We start from the raw sequence: 22408 nt of genomic DNA on the forward strand, positions 1-22408 counted from the left end.
TGCTTTATCATGCATTTGGTCCGTCGATAAGAAGCAAATTCGTCAAACACAACGCATGGAATGATTTATTGTTACATATCAAGGTGGGGTACTGTTGCCAAGAAATGTTATCGACGGATTGCAACCATTGGAAAGTAACAAATATCAAGTTGAATTTGATCCTGGAGGAAGAGAATTAGTTTCAACTTGTGAAAAAATACAATTCCTTGACAAGATCATAATAAAAACTTACTTTAAAACTAGTGTCTTAAGATTCGGGACAAATCTTCTTGAAGAAGGAGGGTATGATGTGAATTGCATATGGGTCAAATGGAGGATGACTAATGCGCCGTGTTGATGCAGTTTCTTTTATTTAAACAAGGGCCCAATGCTTTGTAAAATATGCTGACCAAATTGTGTTTGTGCTTAACCAATTAATGGGCTTTAGTTTTGCTTTATCTTCAAGTTGAAATAAGGGTCCATATGCCAACTTAAGAACCAACCTTTGCAAGATCAAGAGGACCTTTGCTCAAAGTTTGTGGATGACTTTTGGTAGCCTTAAATTCAGTTACAATCAACCATTAAGTAGCGGATCATTATTAGCTTGAGTGGATCATTAATTAATAGCTTTAAGCGGGATGATATTGATATTTATGTGTCTTTTGTAATTCTGATGGTTAAAGCTCCTATATAAGTTGAACCATTTTCATCATTGAAGGCAAGCTGAGTTTTATTCAGAAAATAAACGAGTTTTAGCTCATCTATCTTAGTGAGAGTGATTCTCCTAAGTTCTTGAGTGATTCAAGAATCCATGAGTTTAATCGAAGGTCCTTTATCCTTTTGTGTGTTTCAACTCTTAGGCTTATCTTCCATTCTTGGAAGTGTGATGTCTATCAATTTTCATTCCATCTTCTTTTATGTTTCCATTTTCTCGTTTTAAATAATTTCTCAAATTTCTTGCTTGTTAGCATTCCAACAATGATAGATCAGTCAAACGAATCGAACGCTGTGGATTCACATCATTTGGTATTCACAGCCTGGCCATCTAGATTTGGAATAGGAAAGGAAGTTTACTATAAAAGTGTTTAACCGAAGGCCATCCATGTTTAGTTGCATTCGATTACGGAAGCGAAAACAATGTTGTGAACCAAATTTTGGTGGAGAAACTCCAATTACCAGCAACCTTTCATCTGGATCAAGCATGGATCAAATTCAGTACATGGCAATGTGTGAAAGAGGTATTATGTGATATTGCTCCCATGGACTCTTGTCATCTTCTTTTGGGATGGGCATGGCTTCATTTTAAAACACTCCATCTTGATGAACATTCCCTTTTATTTGAGGCATGAGGGACCTCAAAAGAAGTAGAAGTTCATGACACCAAGACAAGTCAGTAAGGATCAACGTAGGCTGCAGGAGAAAACAGAAAAAGAAAGAATAGAAAAAGAAGTAATAGAAACTGCAGAAGGAAGGGAAAATAAAGAAAAAGAAATGGAACTAGAGAAAGTTTATTCGTCAATGTTTTTTCTTCTACAGTTTGTGATGTCATTTTACAGGAACAAAAGGATAAGCATGTGAAGGAAATAGACGAACTTCCATGTTTGAAAAGGAAGCTTGTTCATAGTGCTTTATCATGCATTTGGTCCGTCGATAAGAAGCAAATTCGTCAAACACAACGCATGGAATGATTTATTGTTACATATCAAGGTGGGGTACTGTTGCCAAGAAATGTTATCGACGGATTGCAACCATTGGAAAGTAACAAATATCAAGTTGAATTTGATCATGGAGGAAGAGAATTAGTTTCAACTTGTGAAAAAATACAATTCCTTGACAAGATCATAATAAAAACTTACTTTAAAACTAGTGTCTTAAGATTCGGGACAAATCTTCTTGAAGAAGGAGGGTATGATGTGAATTGCATATGGGTCAAATGGAGGATGACTAATGCGCCGTGTTGATGCAGTTTCTTTTATTTAAACAAGAGCCCAATGCTTTGTAAAATATGTTGACCAAATTGTGTTTGTGCTTAACCAATTAATGGGCTTTAGTTTTGCTTTATCTTCAAGTTGAAATAAGGGTCCATATGCCAACTTAAGAACCAACCTTTGGAAGATCAAGAGGACCTTTGCTCAAAGTTTGTGGATGACTTTTGGTAGCCTTAAATTCAGTTACAATCAACCATTAAGTAGCGGATCATTATTAGCTTGAGTGGCTCATTAATTAATAGCTTTAAGCGGGATGATATTGAAATTTATGTGTCTTTTGTAATTCTGATGGTTAAAGCTCCTATATAAGGTCAACAATTTTCATCAATGAAGGCAAGCTGAGTTTTATTCAGAAAATAAACGAGTTTTAGCTCATCTATCTTAGTGAGAGTGATTCTCCTAAGTTCTTGAGTGATTCAAGAATCCATGAGTTTAATCAAAGGTCCTTTATCCCTTTGTGTGTTTCAACTCTTAGGCTTATCTTCCATTCTTGGAAGTGTGATGTCTATCAATTTCCGTTCCATCTTCTTTTATGTTTCCATTTTCTCGTTTTAAATAATTTCTCAAATTTCTTGCTTGTTAGCATTCCAACAATGATAGATCAGTCAATAGAATCGAATGCTGTGGATTGACATCATTTGGTATTCACAGCCTGGCCATCTAGACTTGGAATAGGAAAGGAAGTTTATTACACAAAGTGTTTAACCGAAGGCCATCCATGTTTAGTTGCATTCGATTACGGAAGCGAAAACAATGTTGTGAACCAAAGTTTGGTGGAGAAACTCCAGTTACCAGCAACCTTTCATCTGGATCAAGCATGGATCAAATTCAGTACATGTCAATGTGTGAAAGAGGTATTATGTGATATTGCTCCCATGGACTCTTGTCATCTTCTTTTGGGATGGGCATGGCTTCATTTTAAAACACTCCATCTTGATGAATGTTCCCTTTATTTGAGGCATGAGGGACATCAAAAGAAGTAGAAGTTCATGACACCAAGACAAGTCAGTAAGGATCAACGTAGGCTGAAGGAGAAAACAGAAAAGGAAAGAATAGAAAAAGAAGTAATAGAAACTGAAGAAGGACGGGAAAATAAAGAAAAAGAAATGGAACTAGAGAAATTTTATTCGTCAATGTTTTTTCTTCTACAGTTTGTGATGTCATTTTACAGGAACAAAAGGATAAGCATGTGAAGGAAATGGACGAACTTCCATGTTTGAAAAGGAAGCTTGTTCATAGTGCTTTATCATGCATTTGGTCCGTCGATAAGAAGCAAATTCGTCAAACACAACGCATGGAATGATTTATTGTTACATATCAAGGTGGGGTACTGTTGCCAAGAAATGTTATCGACGGATTGCAACCATTGGAAAGTAACAAATATCAAGTTGAATTTGATCCTGGAGGAAGAGAATTAGTTTCAACTTGTGAAAAAATACAATTCCTTGACAAGATCATAATAAAAACTTACTTTAAAACTAGTGTCTTAAGATTCGGGACAAATCTTCTTGAAGAAGGAGGGTATGATGTGAATTGCATATGGGTCAAATGGAGGATGACTAATGCGCCGTGTTGATGCAGTTTCTTTTATTTAAACAAGGGCCCAATGCTTTGTAAAATATGCTGACCAAATTGTGTTTGTGCTTAACCAATTAATGGGCTTTAGTTTTGCTTTATCTTCAAGTTGAAATAAGGGTCCATATGCCAACTTAAGAACCAACCTTTGCAAGATCAAGAGGACCTTTGCTCAAAGTTTGTGGATGACTTTTGGTAGCCTTAAATTCAGTTACAATCAACCATTAAGTAGCGGATCATTATTAGCTTGAGTGGATCATTAATTAATAGCTTTAAGCGGGATGATATTGATATTTATGTGTCTTTTGTAATTCTGATGGTTAAAGCTCCTATATAAGTTGAACCATTTTCATCATTGAAGGCAAGCTGAGTTTTATTCAGAAAATAAACGAGTTTTAGCTCATCTATCTTAGTGAGAGTGATTCTCCTAAGTTCTTGAGTGATTCAATAATCCAAGACTTTAATCAAAGGTCCTTTATCCCTTTGTGTGTTTCAACTCTTAGGCTTATCTTCCATTCTTGGAAGTGTGATGTCTATCAATTTTCATTCCATCTTCTTTTATGTTTCCATTTTCTCGTTTTAAATAATTTCTCAAATTTCTTGCTTGTTAGCATTCCAACAATGATAGATCAGTCAAACGAATCGAACGCTGTGGATTCACATCATTTGGTATTCACAGCCTGGCCATCTAGATTTGGAATACGAATGGAAGTTTATTACACAAAGTGTTTAACCGAAGGCCATCCATGTTTAGTTGCATTCGATTACGGAAGCGAAAACAATGTTGTGAACCAAAGTTTGGTGGAGAAACTCCAATTACCAGCAACCTTTCATCTGGATCAAGCATGGATCAAATTCAGTACATAGCAATGTGTGAAAGAAGTATTATGTGATATTGCTCCCATGGACTCTTATCATCTTCTTTTGGGATGGGCATGGCTTCATTTTAAAACACTCCATCTTGATGAACGTTCCCTTTATTTGAGGCATGAGGGACATCAAAAGAAGTAGAAGTTTATGACACCAAGACAAGTCAGTAAGGATCAACGTAGGCTGCAGGAGAAAACAGAAAAAGAAAGAATAGAAAAAGAAGTAATAGAAACTACAGAAGGAAGGGAAAATAAAGAAAAAGAAATGGAACTAGAGAAAGATTATTCGTCAATGTTTTTTCTTCTACAGTTTGTGATGTCATTTTACAGGAACAAAAGGATAAGCATGTGAAGGAAATACACGAACTTCCATGTTTGAAAAGGAAGCCTGTTCATAGTGCTTTATCATGCATTTGATCCGTCGATAAGATGCAAATTCGTCAAACACAACGCATGGAATTATTTATTGTTACATATCAAGGTGGGGTACTGTTGCCAAGAAATGTTATCGACGGATTGCAACCATTGGAAAGTAACAAATATCAAGTTGAATTTGATCCTGGAAGAAGAGAATTAGTTTCAACTTGTGAAAAAATAAAATTCCTTCACAAGATCGTAATAAAAACTTACTTTAAAACCAGTGTTTTAAGATTCGGGACAAATCTTCTCGAAGAAGGAGGGTATGATGTGAATTGCATATGGGTCAAATGGAGGATGACTAATGCGCCGTGTTGATGCAATTTCTTTTGTTTAAACAAGGGCCCAATGCTTTGTAAAATTGACTGACCAAATTGTGTTTGTGCTTAACCAATTAATGGGCTTTAGTTTTGCTTTATCTTCAAGTTGAAATAAGGGTCCATATGCCAACTTAAGAACCAACCTTTGGAAGATCAAGAGGACCTTTGCTCAAAGTTTGTGGATGACAATTTGTAGCCTTAAATTCAGTTACAATCAACCATTAAGTAGCGGATCATTATTAGCTTGAGTGGATCATTAATTAACAGCTTTAAGCGGGATGATATTGAAATTTATGTGTCCTTTGTAATTATAATGGTTAAAGCTGCTATATAAGTTGAACCATTTTCATCAATGAAGGCAAGCTGAGTTTTATTCAGAAAATAAACGAGTTTTATCTCATCTATCTTAGTGAGAGTGAATCTCCTAAGTTCTTGAGTGATTCAAGAATCCATGAGTTTAATCGAAGGTCCTTTATCCCTTTGTGTGTTTCAACTCTTAGGCTTATCTTCCATTCTTGGAAGTGTGATGTCTATCAATTTTCATTCCATCTTCTTTTATGTTTCCATTTTCTCGTTTTAAATAATTTCTCAAATTTCTTGCTTGTTAGCATTCCAACAATGATAGATCAGTCAAACGAATCGAACGCTGTGGATTCACATCATTTGGTATTCACAGCCTGGCCATCTAGATTTGGAATAGGAAAGGAAGTTTATTACACAAAGTGGTTAACCGAAGGCCATCCATGTTTAGTTGCATTCGATTACGGAAGCGAAAACAATGGTGTGAACCAAAGTTTGGTGGAGAAACTCCAGTTACCAGCAACCTTTCATCTGGATCAACCATGGATCAAATTCAGTACATGGCAATGTGTAAAAGAAGTATTATGTGATATTGCTCCAATGACTCTTGTCATCTTCTTTTGGGATGGGCATGGCTTCATTTTAAAACACTCCATCTTGATGAACGTTAGCTTTATTTGAGGCATGAGGGACATCAAAAGAAGTAGAAGTTTATGACACCAAGACAAGTCAGTAAGGATCAACGTAGGCTGAAGGAGAAAACAGAAAAAGAAAGAATAGAAAAAGAAGTAATAGAAACTGCAGAAGGAAGGGAAAATAAAGAAAAAGAAATGGAACTAGAGAAAGATTATTCGTCAATGTTTTTTCTTCTATAGTTTGTGATGTCATTTTACAGGAACAAAAGGATAAGCATGTGAAGGAAATACATGAACTTCCATGTTTGAAAAGGAAGCCTGTTCATAATGCTTTATCATGCATTGGTCCGTCGATAAGATGCAAATTTGTCAAACACAACGCATGGAATTATTTATTATTACATATCAAGGTGGGGTACTGTTGCCAAGAAATGTTATCGACGGATTGCAACCATTGGAAAGTAACAATATCAAGTTGAATTTGATCCTGGAAGAAGAGAATTAGTTTCAACTTGTGAAAAAATAAAATTCCTTCACAAGATCGTAATAAAAACTTACTTTAAAACCAATGTCTTAAGATTCGGGACAAATCTTCTCGAAGAAGGAGGGTATGATGTGAATTGCATATGGGTCAAATGGAGGATGACTAATGCGCCGTGTTGATGCAGTTTCTTTTATTTAAACAAGGGCCCAATGCTTTGTAAAATTGGCTGACCAAATTGTGTTTGTGCTTAATCAATTAATGGGCTTTAGTTTTGCTTTATCTTGAAGTTGAAATAAGGGTCCATATGCCAACTTAAGAACCAACCTTTGGAAGATCAATAGGACCTTTGCTCAAAGTTTGTGGATGACAATTTGTAGCCTTAAATTCAGTTACAATCAACCATTAAGTAGCGGATCATTATTAGTCTGAGTGGATCATTAACTAATAGCTTTAAGCGGGATGATATTGAAATTTATGTGTCTTTTGTAATTCTGATGGTTAAAGCTTCTATGTAAGTTGAACCATTTTCATCAATGAAGGCAAACTGAGTTTTATTCAGAAAATAAACGAGTTTAATCTCATCTATCTTAGTGAGAGTGATTCTCCTAAATTCTTGAGTGATTCAAGAATCCATGAGTTTAATCAAAGGTCCTCTATCCCTTTGTGTGTTTCAACTCTTAGGCTTATCTTTCATTCTTGGAAGTGTGATGTCTATCAATTTTCATTCCATCTTCTTTTATGTTTCCATTTTCTCGTTTTAAATAATTTCTCAAATTTCTTGCTTGTTAGCATTCCAACAATGATAGATCAGTCAAACGAATCGAACGCTGTGGATTTACATCATTTGGTATTCACAGCCTGCCATCTAGATTTGGAATAGTAAGGGAAGTTTATTATACTAAGTTTTTAACCGAAGGCCATCCATGTTTAGTTGCATTCGATTACGGAAGCGAAAACAATGTTGTGAACCAAAGTTTGGTGGAGAAACTCCAGTTACCAGCACCCTTTCATCTGGATCAAGCGTGGATCAAATTCAGTACATGGCAATGTGTGAAAGAAGTATTATGTGATATTGCTCCAATGACTCTTGTCATCTTCTTTTGGGATGGGCATGGCTTCATTTTAAAACACTCCATCTTGATGAACGTTAGCTTTATTTGAGGCATGAGGGACATCAAAAGAAGTAGAAGTTTATGACACCAAGACAAGTCAGTAAGGATCAACGTAGGCTGAAGGAGAAAACAGAAAAAGAAAGAATAGAAAAAGAAGTATTAGAAACTGCAGAAGGAAGGGAAAATAAAGAAAAAGAAATGGAACTAGAGAAAGATTATTCGTCAATGTTTTTTCTTCTATAGTTTGTGGTGTCATTTTACAGGAACAAAAGGATAAGCATGTGAAGGAAATACACGAACTTCCATGTTTGAAAAGGAAGCCTGTTCATAGTGCTTTATCATGCATTTGGTCCGTCGATAAGATGCAAATTCGTCAAACACAATGCATGGAATTATTTATTGTTACATATCAAGGTGGGGTACTGTTGCCAAGAAATGTTATCGACGGATTGCAACCATTGGAAAGTAACAAATATCAAGTTGAATTTGATCCTGGAAGAAGAGAATTAGTTTCAACTTGTGAAAAAATAAAATTCCTTCACAAGATCGTAATAAAAACTTACTTTAAAACCAGTGTTTTAAGATTCGGGACAAATCTTCTCGAAGAAGGAGGGTATGATGTGAATTGCATATGGGTCAAATGGAGGATGACTAATGCGCCGTGTTGATGCAATTTCTTTTGTTTAAACAAGGGCCCAATGCTTTGTAAAATTGGCTGACCAAATTGTGTTTGTGCTTAACCAATTAATGGGCTTTAGTTTTGCTTTATCTTCAAGTTGAAATAAGGGTCCATATGCCAACTTAAGAACCAACCTTTGGAAGATCAAGAGGACCTTTGCTCAAAGTTTGTGGATGACAATTTGTAGCCTTAAATTCAGTTACAATCAACCATTAAGTAGCGGATCATTATTAGCTTGAGTGGATCATTAATTAACAGCTTTAAGCGGGATGATGTTGAAATTTATGTGTCCTTTGTAATTATGATGGTTAAAGCTGCTATATAAGTTGAACCATTTTCATCAATGAAGGCAAGCTGAGTTTTATTCAGAAAATAAACGAGTTTTATCTCATCTATCTTAGTGAGAGTGAATCTCCTAAGTTCTTGAGTGATTCAAGAATCCATGAGTTTAATCGAAGGTCCTTTATCCCTTTGTGTGTTTCAACTCTTAGGCTTATCTTCCATTCTTGGAAGTGTGATGTCTATCAATTTTCATTCCATCTTCTTTTATGTTTCCATTTTCTCGTTTTAAATAATTTCTCAAATTTCTTGCTTGTTAGCATTCCAACAATGATAGATCAGTCAAACGAATCGAACGCTGTGGATTCACATCATTTGGTATTCACAGCCTGGCCATCTAGATTTCGAATAGGAAAGGAAGTTTATTACACAAAGTAGTTAACCGAAGGCCATCCATGTTTAGTTGCATTCGATTACGGAAGCGAAAACAATGGTGTGAACCAAAGTTTGGTGGAGAAACTCCAGTTACCAGCAACCTTTCATCTGGATCAACCATGGATCAAATTCAGTACATGGCAATGTGTAAAAGAAGTATTATGTGATATTGCCCGAATGACTCTTGTCATCTTCTTTTGGGATGGGCATGGCTTCATTTTAAAACACTCCATCTTGATGAACGTTAGCTTTATTTGAGGCATGAGGGACATCAAAAGAAGTAGAAGTTTATGACACCAAGACAAGTCAGTAAGGATCAACGTAGGCTGAAGGAGAAAACAGAAAAAGAAAGAATAGAAAAAGAAGTAATAGAAACTGCAGAAGGAAGGGAAAATAAAGAAAAAGAAATGGAACTAGAGAAAGATTATTCGTCAATGTTTTTTCTTCTATAGTTTGTGATGTCATTCTACAGGAACAAAAGGATAAGCATGTGAAGGAAATACACGAACTTCCATGTTTGAAAAGCAAGCCTGTTCATAGTGCTTTATCATGCATTTGGTCCGTCGATAAGATGCAAATTCGTCAAACACAACGCATGGAATTATTTATTGTTACATATCAAGGTGGGGTACTGTTGCCAAGAAATGTTATCGACGGATTGCAACCATTGGAAAGTAACAATATCAAGTTGAATTTGATCCTGGAAGAAGAGAATTAGTTTCAACTTGTGAAGAAATAAAATTCCTTCACAAGATCGTAATAAAAACTTACTTTAAAACCAGTGTCTTAAGATTCGGGAGAAATCTTCTCGAAGAAGGAGGGTATGATGTGAATTGCATATGGGTCAAATGGAGGATGACTAATGCGCCGTGTTGATGCAGTTTCTTTTATTTAAACAAGGGCCCAATGCTTTGTAAAATTGGCTGACCAAATTGTGTTTGTGCTTAACCAATTAATGGGCTTTAGTTTTGCTTTATCTTCAAGTTGAAATAAGGGTCCATATGCCAACTTAAGAACCAACCTTTGGAAGATCAAGAGGACCTTTGCTCAAAGTTTGTGGATGACAATTTGTAGCCTTAAATTCAGTTACAATCAACCATTAAGTAGCGGATCATTATGAGCTTGAGTGGATCATTAACTAATAGCTTTAAGCGGGATGATATTGAAATTTATGTGTCTTTTGTAATTCTGATGGTTAAAGCTTCTATGTAAGTTGAACCATTTTCATCAATGAAGGCAAACTGAGTTTTATTCAGAAAATAAACGAGTTTAATCTCATCTATCTTAGTGAGAGTGATTCTCCTAAGTTCTTGAGTGATTCAAGAATCCATGAGTTTAATCAAAGGTCCTCTATCCCTTTGTGTGTTTCAACTCTTAGGCTTATCTTCCATTCTTGGAAGTGTGATGTCTATCAATTTTCATTCCATCTTCTTTTATGTTTCCATTTTCTCGTTTTAAATAATTTCTCAAATTTCTTGCTTGTTAGCATTCCAACAATGATAGATCAGTCAAACGAATCGAACGCTGTGGATTTACATCATTTGGTATTCACAGCCTGCCATCTAGATTTGGAATAGGAAAGGAAGTTTATTATACAAAGTTTTTAACCGAAGGCCATCAAAGTTTAGTTGCATTCGATTACGGAAGCGAAAACAATGTTGTGAACCAAAGTTTGGTGGAGAAACTCCAGTTACCAGCACCCTTTCATCTGGATCAAGCATGGATCAAATTCAGTACATGGCAATGTGTAAAAGAAGTATTATGTGATATTGCTCAAATGACTCTTGTCATCTTCTTTTGGGATGGGCATGGCTTCATTTTAAAACACTCCATCTTGATGAACGTTAGCTTTATTTGAGGCATGAGGGACATCAAAAGAAGTAGAAGTTTATGACACCAAGACAAGTCAGTAAGGATCAACGTAGGCTGAAGGAGAAAACAGAAAAAGAAAGAATAGAAAAAGAAGTATTAGAAACTGCAGAAGGAAGGGAAAATAAAGAAAAAGAAATGGAACTAGAGAAAGATTATTCGTCAATGTTTTTTCTTCTATAGTTTGTGGTGTCATTTTACAGGAACAAAAGGATAAGCATGTGAAGGAAATACACGAACTTCCATGTTTGAAAAGGAAGCCTGTTCATAGTGCTTTATCATGCATTTGGTCCGTCGATAAGATGCAAATTCGTCAAACACAATGCATGGAATTATTTATTGTTACATATCAAGGTGGGGTACTGTTGCCAAGAAATGTTATCGACGGATTGCAACCATTGGAAAGTAACAAATATCAAGTTGAATTTGATCCTGGAAGAAGAGAATTAGTTTCAACTTGTGAAAAAATAAAATTCCTTCACAAGATCGTAATAAAAACTTACTTTAAAACCAGTGTTTTAAGATTCGGGACAAATCTTCTCGAAGAAGGAGGGTATGATGTGAATTGCATATGGGTCAAATGGAGGATGACTAATGCGCCGTGTTGATGCAATTTCTTTTGTTTAAACAAGGGCCCAATGCTTTGTAAAATTGGCTGACCAAATTGTGTTTGTGCTTAACCAATTAATGGGCTTTAGTTTTGCTTTATCTTCAAGTTGAAATAAGGGTCCATATGCCAACTTAAGAACCAACCTTTGGAAGATCAATAGGACCTTTGCTCAAAGTTTGTGGATGACAATTTGTAGCCTTAAATTCAGTTACAATCAACCATTAAGTAGCGGATCATTATTAGTCTGAGTGGATCATTAACTAATAGCTTTAAGCGGGATGATATTGAAATTTATGTGTCTTTTGTAATTCTGATGGTTAAAGCTTCTATGTAAGTTGAACCATTTTCATCAATGAAGGCAAACTGAGTTTTATTCAGAAAATAAACGAGTTTAATCTCATCTATCTTAGTGAGAGTGATTCTCCTAAATTCTTGAGTGATTCAAGAATCCATGAGTTTAATCAAAGGTCCTCTATCCCTTTGTGTGTTTCAACTCTTAGGCTTATCTTTCATTCTTGGAAGTGTGATGTCTATCAATTTTCATTCCATCTTCTTTTATGTTTCCATTTTCTCGTTTTAAATAATTTCTGAAATTTCTTGCTTGTTAGCATTCCAACAATGATAGATCAGTCAAACGAATCGAACGCTGTGGATTTACATCATTTGGTATTCACAGCCTGCCATCTAGATTTGGAATAGTAAAGGAAGTTTATTATACTAAGTTTTTAACCGAAGGCCATCCATGTTTAGTTGCATTCGATTACGGAAGCGAAAACAATGTTGTGAACCAAAGTTTGGTGGAGAAACTCCAGTTACCAGCACCCTTTCATCTGGATCAAGCGTGGATCAAATTCAGTACATGGCAATGTGTGAAAGAAGTATTATGTGATATTGCTCCAATGACTCTTGTCATCTTCTTTTGGGATGGGCATGGCTTCATTTTAAAACACTCCATCTTGATGAACGTTAGCTTTATTTGAGGCATGAGGGACATCAAAAGAAGTAGAAGTTTATGACACCAAGACAAGTCAGTAAGGATCAACGTAGGCTGAAGGAGAAAACAGAAAAAGAAAGAATAGAAAAAGAAGTATTAGAAACTGCAGAAGGAAGGGAAAATAAAGAAAAAGAAATGGAACTAGAGAAAGATTATTCGTCAATGTTTTTTCTTCTATAGTTTGTGGTGTCATTTTACAGGAACAAAAGGATAAGCATGTGAAGGAAATACACGAACTTCCATGTTTGAAAAGGAAGCCTGTTCATAGTGCTTTATCATGCATTTGGTCCGTCGATAAGATGCAAATTCGTCAAACACAATGCATGGAATTATTTATTGTTACATATCAAGGTGGGGTACTGTTGCCAAGAAATGTTATCGACGGATTGCAACCATTGGAAAGTAACAAATATCAAGTTGAATTTGATCCTGGAAGAAGAGAATTAGTTTCAACTTGTGAAAAAATAAAATTCCTTCACAAGATCGTAATAAAAACTTACTTTAAAACCAGTGTTTTAAGATTCGGGACAAATCTTCTCGAAGAAGGAGGGTATGATGTGAATTGCATATGGGTCAAATGGAGGATGACTAATGCGCCGTGTTGATGCAATTTCTTTTGTTTAAACAAGGGCCCAATGCTTTGTAAAATTGGCTGACCAAATTGTGTTTGTGCTTAACCAATTAATGGGCTTTAGTTTTGCTTTATCTTCAAGTTGAAATAAGGGTCCATATGCCAACTTAAGAACCAACCTTTGGAAGATCAAGAGGACCTTTGCTCAAAGTTTGTGGATGACAATTTGTAGCCTTAAATTCAGTTACAATCAACCATTAAGTAGCGGATCATTATTAGCTTGAGTGGATCATTAATTAACAGCTTTAAGCGGGATGATGTTGAAATTTATGTGTCCTTTGTAATTATGATGGTTAAAGCTGCTATATAAGTTGAACCATTTTCATCAATGAAGGCAAGCTGAGTTTTATTCAGAAAATAAACGAGTTTTATCTCATCTATCTTAGTGAGAGTGAATCTCCTAAGTTCTTGAGTGATTCAAGAATCCATGAGTTTAATCGAAGGTCCTTTATCCCTTTGTGTGTTTCAACTCTTAGGCTTATCTTCCATTCTTGGAAGTGTGATGTCTATCAATTTTCATTCCATCTTCTTTTATGTTTCCATTTTCTCGTTTTAAATAATTTCTCAAATTTCTTGCTTGTTAGCATTCCAACAATGATAGATCAGTCAAACGAATCGAACGCTGTGGATTCACATCATTTGGTATTCACAGCCTGGCCATCTAGATTTGGAATAGGAAAGGAAGTTTATTACACAAAGTAGTTAACCGAAGGCCATCCATGTTTAGTTGCATTCGATTACGGAAGCGAAAACAATGGTGTGAACCAAAGTTTGGTGGAGAAACTCCAGTTACCAGCAACCTTTCATCTGGATCAACCATGGATCAAATTCAGTACATGGCAATGTGTAAAAGAAGTATTATGTGATATTGCCCGAATGACTCTTGTCATCTTCTTTTGGGATGGGCATGGCTTCATTTTAAAACACTCCATCTTGATGAACGTTAGCTTTATTTGAGGCATGAGGGACATCAAAAGAAGTAGAAGTTTATGACACCAAGACAAGTCAGTAAGGATCAACGTAGGCTGAAGGAGAAAACAGAAAAAGAAAGAATAGAAAAAGAAGTAATAGAAACTGCAGAAGGAAGGGAAAATAAAGAAAAAGAAATGGAACTAGAGAAAGATTATTCGTCAATGTTTTTTCTTCTATAGTTTGTGATGTCATTCTACAGGAACAAAAGGATAAGCATGTGAAGGAAATACACGAACTTCCATGTTTGAAAAGCAAGCCTGTTCATAGTGCTTTATCATGCATTTGGTCCGTCGATAAGATGCAAATTCGTCAAACACAACGCATGGAATTATTTATTGTTACATATCAAGGTGGGGTACTGTTGCCAAGAAATGTTATCGACGGATTGCAACCATTGGAAAGTAACAATATCAAGTTGAATTTGATCCTGGAAGAAGAGAATTAGTTTCAACTTGTGAAAAAATAAAATTCCTTCACAAGATCGTAATAAAAACTTACTTTAAAACCAGTGTTTTAAGATTCGGGACAAATCTTCTCGAAGAAGGAGGGTATGATGTGAATTGCATATGGGTCAAATGGAGGATGACTAATGCGCCGTGTTGATGCAATTTCTTTTGTTTAAACAAGGGCCCAATGCTTTGTAAAATTGGCTGACCAAATTGTGTTTGTGCTTAACCAATTAATGGGCTTTAGTTTTGCTTTATCTTCAAGTTGAAATAAGGGTCCATATGCCAACTTAAGAACCAACCTTTGGAAGATCAAGAGGACCTTTGCTCAAAGTTTGTGGATGACAATTTGTAGCCTTAAATTCAGTTACAATCAACCATTAAGTAGCGGATCATTATTAGCTTGAGTGGATCATTAATTAACAGCTTTAAGCGGGATGATGTTGAAATTTATGTGTCCTTTGTAATTATGATGGTTAAAGCTGCTATATAAGTTGAACCATTTTCATCAATGAAGGCAAGCTGAGTTTTATTCAGAAAATAAACGAGTTTTATCTCATCTATCTTAGTGAGAGTGAATCTCCTAAGTTCTTGAGTGATTCAAGAATCCATGAGTTTAATCGAAGGTCCTTTATCCCTTTGTGTGTTTCAACTCTTAGGCTTATCTTCCATTCTTGGAAGTGTGATGTCTATCAATTTTCATTCCATCTTCTTTTATGTTTCCATTTTCTCGTTTTAAATAATTTCTCAAATTTCTTGCTTGTTAGCATTCCAACAATGATAGATCAGTCAAACGAATCGAACGCTGTGGATTCACATCATTTGGTATTCACAGCCTGGCCATCTAGATTTGGAATAGGAAAGGAAGTTTATTACACAAAGTAGTTAACCGAAGGCCATCCATGTTTAGTTGCATTCGATTACGGAAGCGAAAACAATGGTGTGAACCAAAGTTTGGTGGAGAAACTCCAGTTACCAGCAACCTTTCATCTGGATCAACCATGGATCAAATTCAGTACATGGCAATGTGTAAAAGAAGTATTATGTGATATTGCCCGAATGACTCTTGTCATCTTCTTTTGGGATGGGCATGGCTTCATTTTAAAACACTCCATCTTGATGAACGTTAGCTTTATTTGAGGCATGAGGGACATCAAAAGAAGTAGAAGTTTATGACACCAAGACAAGTCAGTAAGGATCAACGTAGGCTGAAGGAGAAAACAGAAAAAGAAAGAATAGAAAAAGAAGTAATAGAAACTGCAGAAGGAAGGGAAAATAAAGAAAAAGAAATGGAACTAGAGAAAGATTATTCGTCAATGTTTTTTCTTCTATAGTTTGTGATGTCATTCTACAGGAACAAAAGGATAAGCATGTGAAGGAAATACACGAACTTCCATGTTTGAAAAGCAAGCCTGTTCATAGTGCTTTATCATGCATTTGGTCCGTCGATAAGATGCAAATTCGTCAAACACAACGCATGGAATTATTTATTGTTACATATCAAGGTGGGGTACTGTTGCCAAGAAATGTTATCGACGGATTGCAACCATTGGAAAGTAACAATATCAAGTTGAATTTGATCCTGGAAGAAGAGAATTAGTTTCAACTTGTGAAGAAATAAAATTCCTTCACAAGATCGTAATAAAAACTTACTTTAAAACCAGTGTCTTAAGATTCGGGAGAAATCTTCTCGAAGAAGGAGGGTATGATGTGAATTGCATATGGGTCAAATGGAGGATGACTAATGCGCCGTGTTGATGCAGTTTCTTTTATTTAAACAAGGGCCCAATGCTTTGTAAAATTGGCTGACCAAATTGTGTTTGTGCTTAACCAATTAATGGGCTTTAGTTTTGCTTTATCTTCAAGTTGAAATAAGGGTCCATATGCCAACTTAAGAACCAACCTTTGGAAGATCAAGAGGACCTTTGCTCAAAGTTTGTGGATGACAATTTGTAGCCTTAAATTCAGTTACAATCAACCATTAAGTAGCGGATCATTATGAGCTTGAGTGGATCATTAACTAATAGCTTTAAGCGGGATGATATTGAAATTTATGTGTCTTTTGTAATTCTGATGGTTAAAGCTTCTATGTAAGTTGAACCATTTTCATCAATGAAGGCAAACTGAGTTTTATTCAGAAAATAAACGAGTTTAATCTCATCTATCTCAGTGAGAGTGATTCTCCTAAGTTCTTGAGTGATTAGAGAATCCATGAGTTTAATCAAAGGTCCTCTATCCCTTTGTGTGTTTCAACTCTTAGGCTTATCTTCCATTCTTGGAAGTGTGATGTCTATCAATTTTCATTCCATCTTCTTTTATGTTTCCATTTTCTCGTTTTAAATAATTTCTCAAATTTCTTGCTTGTTAGCATTCCAACAATGATAGATCAGTCAAACGAATCGAACGCTGTGGATTTACATCATTTGGTATTCACAGCCTGCCATCTAGATTTGGAATAGGAAAGGAAGTTTATTATACAAAGTTTTTAACCGAAGGCCATCAAAGTTTAGTTGCATTCGATTACGGAAGCGAAAACAATGTTGTGAACCAAAGTTTGGTGGAGAAACTCCAGTTACCAGCACCCTTTCATCTGGATCAAGCATGGATCAAATTCAGTACATGGCAATGTGTAAAAGAAGTATTATGTGATATTGCTCAAATGACTCTTGTCATCTTCTTTTGGGATGGGCATGGCTTCATTTTAAAACACTCCATCTTGATGAACGTTAGCTTTATTTGAGGCATGAGGGACATCAAAAGAAGTAGAAGTTTATGACACCAAGACAAGTCAGTAAGGATCAACGTAGGCTGAAGGAGAAAACAGAAAAAGAAAGAATAGAAAAAGAAGTAATAGAAACTGCAGAAGGAAGGGAAAATAAAGAAAAAGAAATGGAACTAGAGAAAGATTATTCGTCAATGTTTTTTCTTCTATAGTTTGTGATGTCATTTTACAGGAACAAAAGGATAAGCATGTGAAGGAAATACACGAACTTCCATGTTTGAAAAGGAAGCCTGTTCATAGTGCTTTATCATGCATTTGGTCCGTCGATAAGATGCAAATTCGTCAAACACAACGCATGGAATTATTTATTGTTACATATCAAGGTGGGGTACTATTGCCAAGAAATGTTATCGACGGATTGCAACCATTGGAAAGTAACAAATAACAAGTTGAATTTGATCCTGGAAGAAGAGAATTAGTTTCAACTTGTGACAAAATAAAATTCCTTCACAAGATCGTAATAAAAACTTACTTTAAAACCAGTGTTTTAAGATTCGGGACAAATCTTCTCGAAGAAGGAGGGTATGATGTGAATTGCATATGGGTCAAATGGAGGATGACTAATGCGCCGTGTTGATGTAGTTTCTTTTATTTAAACAAGGGCCCAATGCTTTGTAAAATTGGCTGACCAAATTGTGTTTGTGCTTAACCAATTAATGGGCTTTAGTTTTTCTTTATCTTCAAGTTGAAATAAGGGTCCATATGCCAACTTAAGAACCAACCTTTGGAAGATCAAGAGGACCTTTGCTCAAAGTTTGTGGATGACAATTTGTAGCCTTAAATTCAGTTACAATCAACCATTAAGTAGCGGATCATTATTAGCTTGAGTGGATCATTAATTAACAGCTTTAAGCGGGATGATGTTGAAATTTATGTGTCCTTTGTAATTATGATGGTTAAAGCTGCTATATAAGTTGAACCATTTTCATCAATGAAGGCAAGCTGAGTTTTATTCAGAAAATAAACGAGTTTTATCTCATCTATCTTACTGAGAGTGAATCTCCTAAGTTCTTGAGTGATTCAAGAATCCATGAGTTTAATCGAAGGTCCTTTATCCCTTTGTGTGTTTCAACTCTTAGGCTTATCTTCCATTCTTGGAAGTGTGATGTCTATCAATTTTCATTCCATCTTCTTTTATGTTTCCATTTTCTCGTTTTAAATAATTTCTCAAATTTCTTGCTTGTTAGCATTCCAACAATGATAGATCAGTAAAACGAATCGAACGCTGTGGATTCACATCATTTGGTATTCACAGCCTGGCCATCTAGATTTGGAATAGGAAAGGAAGTTTATTACACAAAGTGGTTAATCGAAGGCCATCCATGTTTAGTTGCATTCGATTACGGAAGCGAAAACAATGGTGTGAACCAAAGTTTGGTGGAGAAACTCCAGTTACCAGCACCCTTTCATCTGGATCAAGCATGGATCAAATTCAGTACATGGCAATGTGTAAAAGAAGTATTATGTGATATTGCTCCAATGACTCTTGTCATCTTCTTTTGGGATGGGCATGGCTTCATTTTAAAACACTCCATCTTGATGAACGTTAGCTTTATTTGAGGCATGAGGGACATCAAAAGAAGTAGAAGTTTATGACACCAAGACAAGTCAGTAAGGATCAACGTAGGCTGAAGGAGAAAACAGAAAAAGAAAGAATAGAAAAAGAAGTAATAGAAACTGCAGAAGGAAGGGAAAATAAAGAAAAAGAAATGGAACTAGAGAAAGTTTATTCGTCAATGTTTTTTCTTCTATAGTTTGTGATGTCATTTTACAGGAACAAAAGGATAAGCATGTGAAGGAAATACACGAACTTCCACGTTTGAAAAGGAATCTTGTTCATAGTGCTTTATCATGCATTTGGTCCGTCGATAAGAAGCAAATTCGTCAAACACAACGCATGGAATTATTTATTGTTACATATCAAGGTGGGGTACTGTTGCCAAGAAATGTTATCGACGGATTACAACCATTGGAAAGTAACAAATATCAAGTTGAATTTGATCCTGGAAGAAGAGAATTAGTTTCAACTTGTGAAAAAATAAAATTCCTTCACAAGATCGTAATAAAAACTTACTTTAAAACCAATGTCTTAAGATTCGGGAGAAATCTTCTCGAAGAAGGAGGGTATGATGTGAATTGCATATGGGTCAAATGGAGGATGACTAATGCGCTGTGTTGATGCAGTTTCTTTTATTTAAACAAGGGCCCAATGCTTTGTAAAATTGGCTGACCAAATTGTGTTTGTGCTTAACCAATTAATGGGCTTTAGTTTTGCTTTATCTTCAAGTTGAAATAAGGGTCCATATGCCAACTTAAGAACCAACCTTTGGAAGATCAAGAGGACCTTTGCTCAAAGTTTGTGGATGACAATTTGTAGCCTTAAATTCAGTTACAATCAACCATTAAGTAGCGGATCATTATTAGCTTGAGTGGATCATTAATTAACAGCTTTAAGCGGGATGATATTGAAATTTATGTGTCCTTTGTAATTATGATGGTTAAAGCTGCTATATAAGTTGAACCATTTTCATCAATGAAGGCAAGCTGAGTTTTATTCAGAAAATAAACGAGTTTTATCTCATCTATCTTAGTGAGAGTGAATCTCCTAAGTTCTTGAGTGATTCAAGAATCCATGAGTTTAATCGAAGGTCCTTTATCCCTTTGTGTGTTTCAACTCTTAGGCTTATCTTCCATTCTTGGAAGTGTGATGTCTATCAATTTTCATTCCATCTTCTTTTATGTTTCCATTTTCTCGTTTTAAATAATTTCTCAAATTTCTTGCTTGTTAGCATTCCAACAATGATAGATCAGTCAAACGAATCGAACGCTGTGGATTCACATCATTTGGTATTCACAGCCTGGCCATCTAGATTTGGAATAGGAAAGGAAGTTTATTACACAAAGTAGTTAACCGAAGGCCATCCATGTTTAGTTGCATTCGATTACGGAAGCGAAAACAATGGTGTGAACCAAAGTTTGGTGGAGAAACTCCAGTTACCAGCAACCTTTCATCTGGATCAACCATGGATCAAATTCAGTACATGGCAATGTGTAAAAGAAGTATTATGTGATATTGCCCCAATGACGCTTGTCATCTTCTTTTGGGATGGGCATGGCTTCATTTTAAAACACTCCATCTTGATGAACGTTAGCTTTATTTGAGGCATGAGGGACATCAAAAGAAGTAGAAGTTTATGACACCAAGACAAGTCAGTAAGGATCAACGTAGGCTGAAGGAGAAAACAGAAAAAGAAAGAATAGAAAAAGAAGTAATAGAAACTGCAGAAGGAAGGGAAAATAAAGAAAAAGAAATGGAACTAGAGAAAGATTATTCGTCAATGTTTTTTCTTCTATAGTTTGTGATGTCATTTTACAGGAACAAAAGGATAAGCATGTGAAGGAAATACACGAACTTCCATGTTTGAAAAGCAAGCCTGTTCATAGTGCTTTATCATGCATTTGGTCCGTCGATAAGATGCAAATTCGTCAAACACAACGCATGGAATTATTTATTGTTACATATCAAGGTGGGGTACTGTTGCCAAGAAATGTTATCGACGGATTGCAACCATTGGAAAGTAACAATATCAAGTTGAATTTGATCCTGGAAGAAGAGAATTAGTTTCAACTTGTGAAGAAATAAAATTCCTTCACAAGATCGTAATAAAAACTTACTTTAAAACCAGTGTCTTAAGATTCGGGAGAAATCTTCTCGAAGAAGGAGGGTATGATGTGAATTGCATATGGGTCAAATGGAGGATGACTAATGCGCCGTGTTGATGCAGTTTCTTTTATTTAAACAAGGGCCCAATGCTTTGTAAAATTGGCTGACCAAATTGTGTTTGTGCTTAACCAATTAATGGGCTTTAGTTTTGCTTTATCTTCAAGTTGAAATAAGGGTCCATATGCCAACTTAAGAACCAACCTTTGGAAGATCAAGAGGACCTTTGCTCAAAGTTTGTGGATGACAATTTGTAGCCTTAAATTCAGTTACAATCAACCATTAAGTAGCGGATCATTATTAGCTTGAGTGGATCATTAATTAACAGCTTTAAGCGGGATGATATTGAAATTTATGTGTCCTTTGTAATTATGATGGTTAAAGCTGCTATATAAGTTGAACCATTTTCATCAATGAAGGCAAGCTGAGTTTTATTCAGAAAATAAACGAGTTTTATCTCATCTATCTTAATGAGAGTGAATCTCCTAAGTTCTTGAGTGATTTAAGAATCCATGAGTTTAATCGAAGGTCCTTTATCCCTTTGTGTGTTTCAACTCTTAGGCTTATCTTCCATTCTTGGAAGTGTAATGTCTATCAATTTTCATTCCATCTTCTTTTATGTTTCCATTTTCTCGTTTTAAATAATTTCTCAAATTTCTTGCTTGTTAGCATTCCAACAATGATAGATCAGTCAAACGAATCGAACGCTGTGGATTCACATCATTTGGTATTCACAGCCTGGCCATCTAGATTTGGAATAGGAAAGGAAGTTTATTACACAAAGTAGTTAACCGAAGGCCATCCATGTTTAGTTGCATTCGATTACGGAAGCGAAAACAATGGTGTGAACCAAAGTTTGGTGGAGAAACTCCAGTTACCAGCAACCTTTCATCTGGATCAACCATGGATCAAATTCAGTACATGGCAATGTGTAAAAGAAGTATTATGTGATATTGCTCCAATGACTCTTGTCATCTTCTTTTGGGATGGGCATGGCTTCATTTTAAAACACTCCATCTTGATGAACGTTAGCTTTATTTGAGGCATGAGGGACATCAAAAGAAGTAGAAGTTTATGACACCAAGACAAGTCAGTAAGGATCAACGTAGGCTGAAGGAGAAAACAGAAAAAGAAAGAATAGAAAAAGAAGTAATAGAAACTGCAGAAGGAAGGGAAAATAAAGAAAAAGAAATGGAACTAGAGAAAGTTTATTCGTCAATGTTTTTTCTTCTATAGTTTGTGATGTCATTTTACAGGAACAAAAGGATAAGCATGTGAAGGAAATACACGAACTTCCATGTTTGAAAAGCA

Source organism: Vigna unguiculata, chromosome 11, assembly GCF_037176805.1.
Source record: "Vigna unguiculata cultivar grain cowpea cultivar isolate G323 ecotype 2 chromosome 11, ASM3717680v1, whole genome shotgun sequence".
Lineage (NCBI taxonomy): Eukaryota > Viridiplantae > Streptophyta > Magnoliopsida > Fabales > Fabaceae > Vigna > Vigna unguiculata.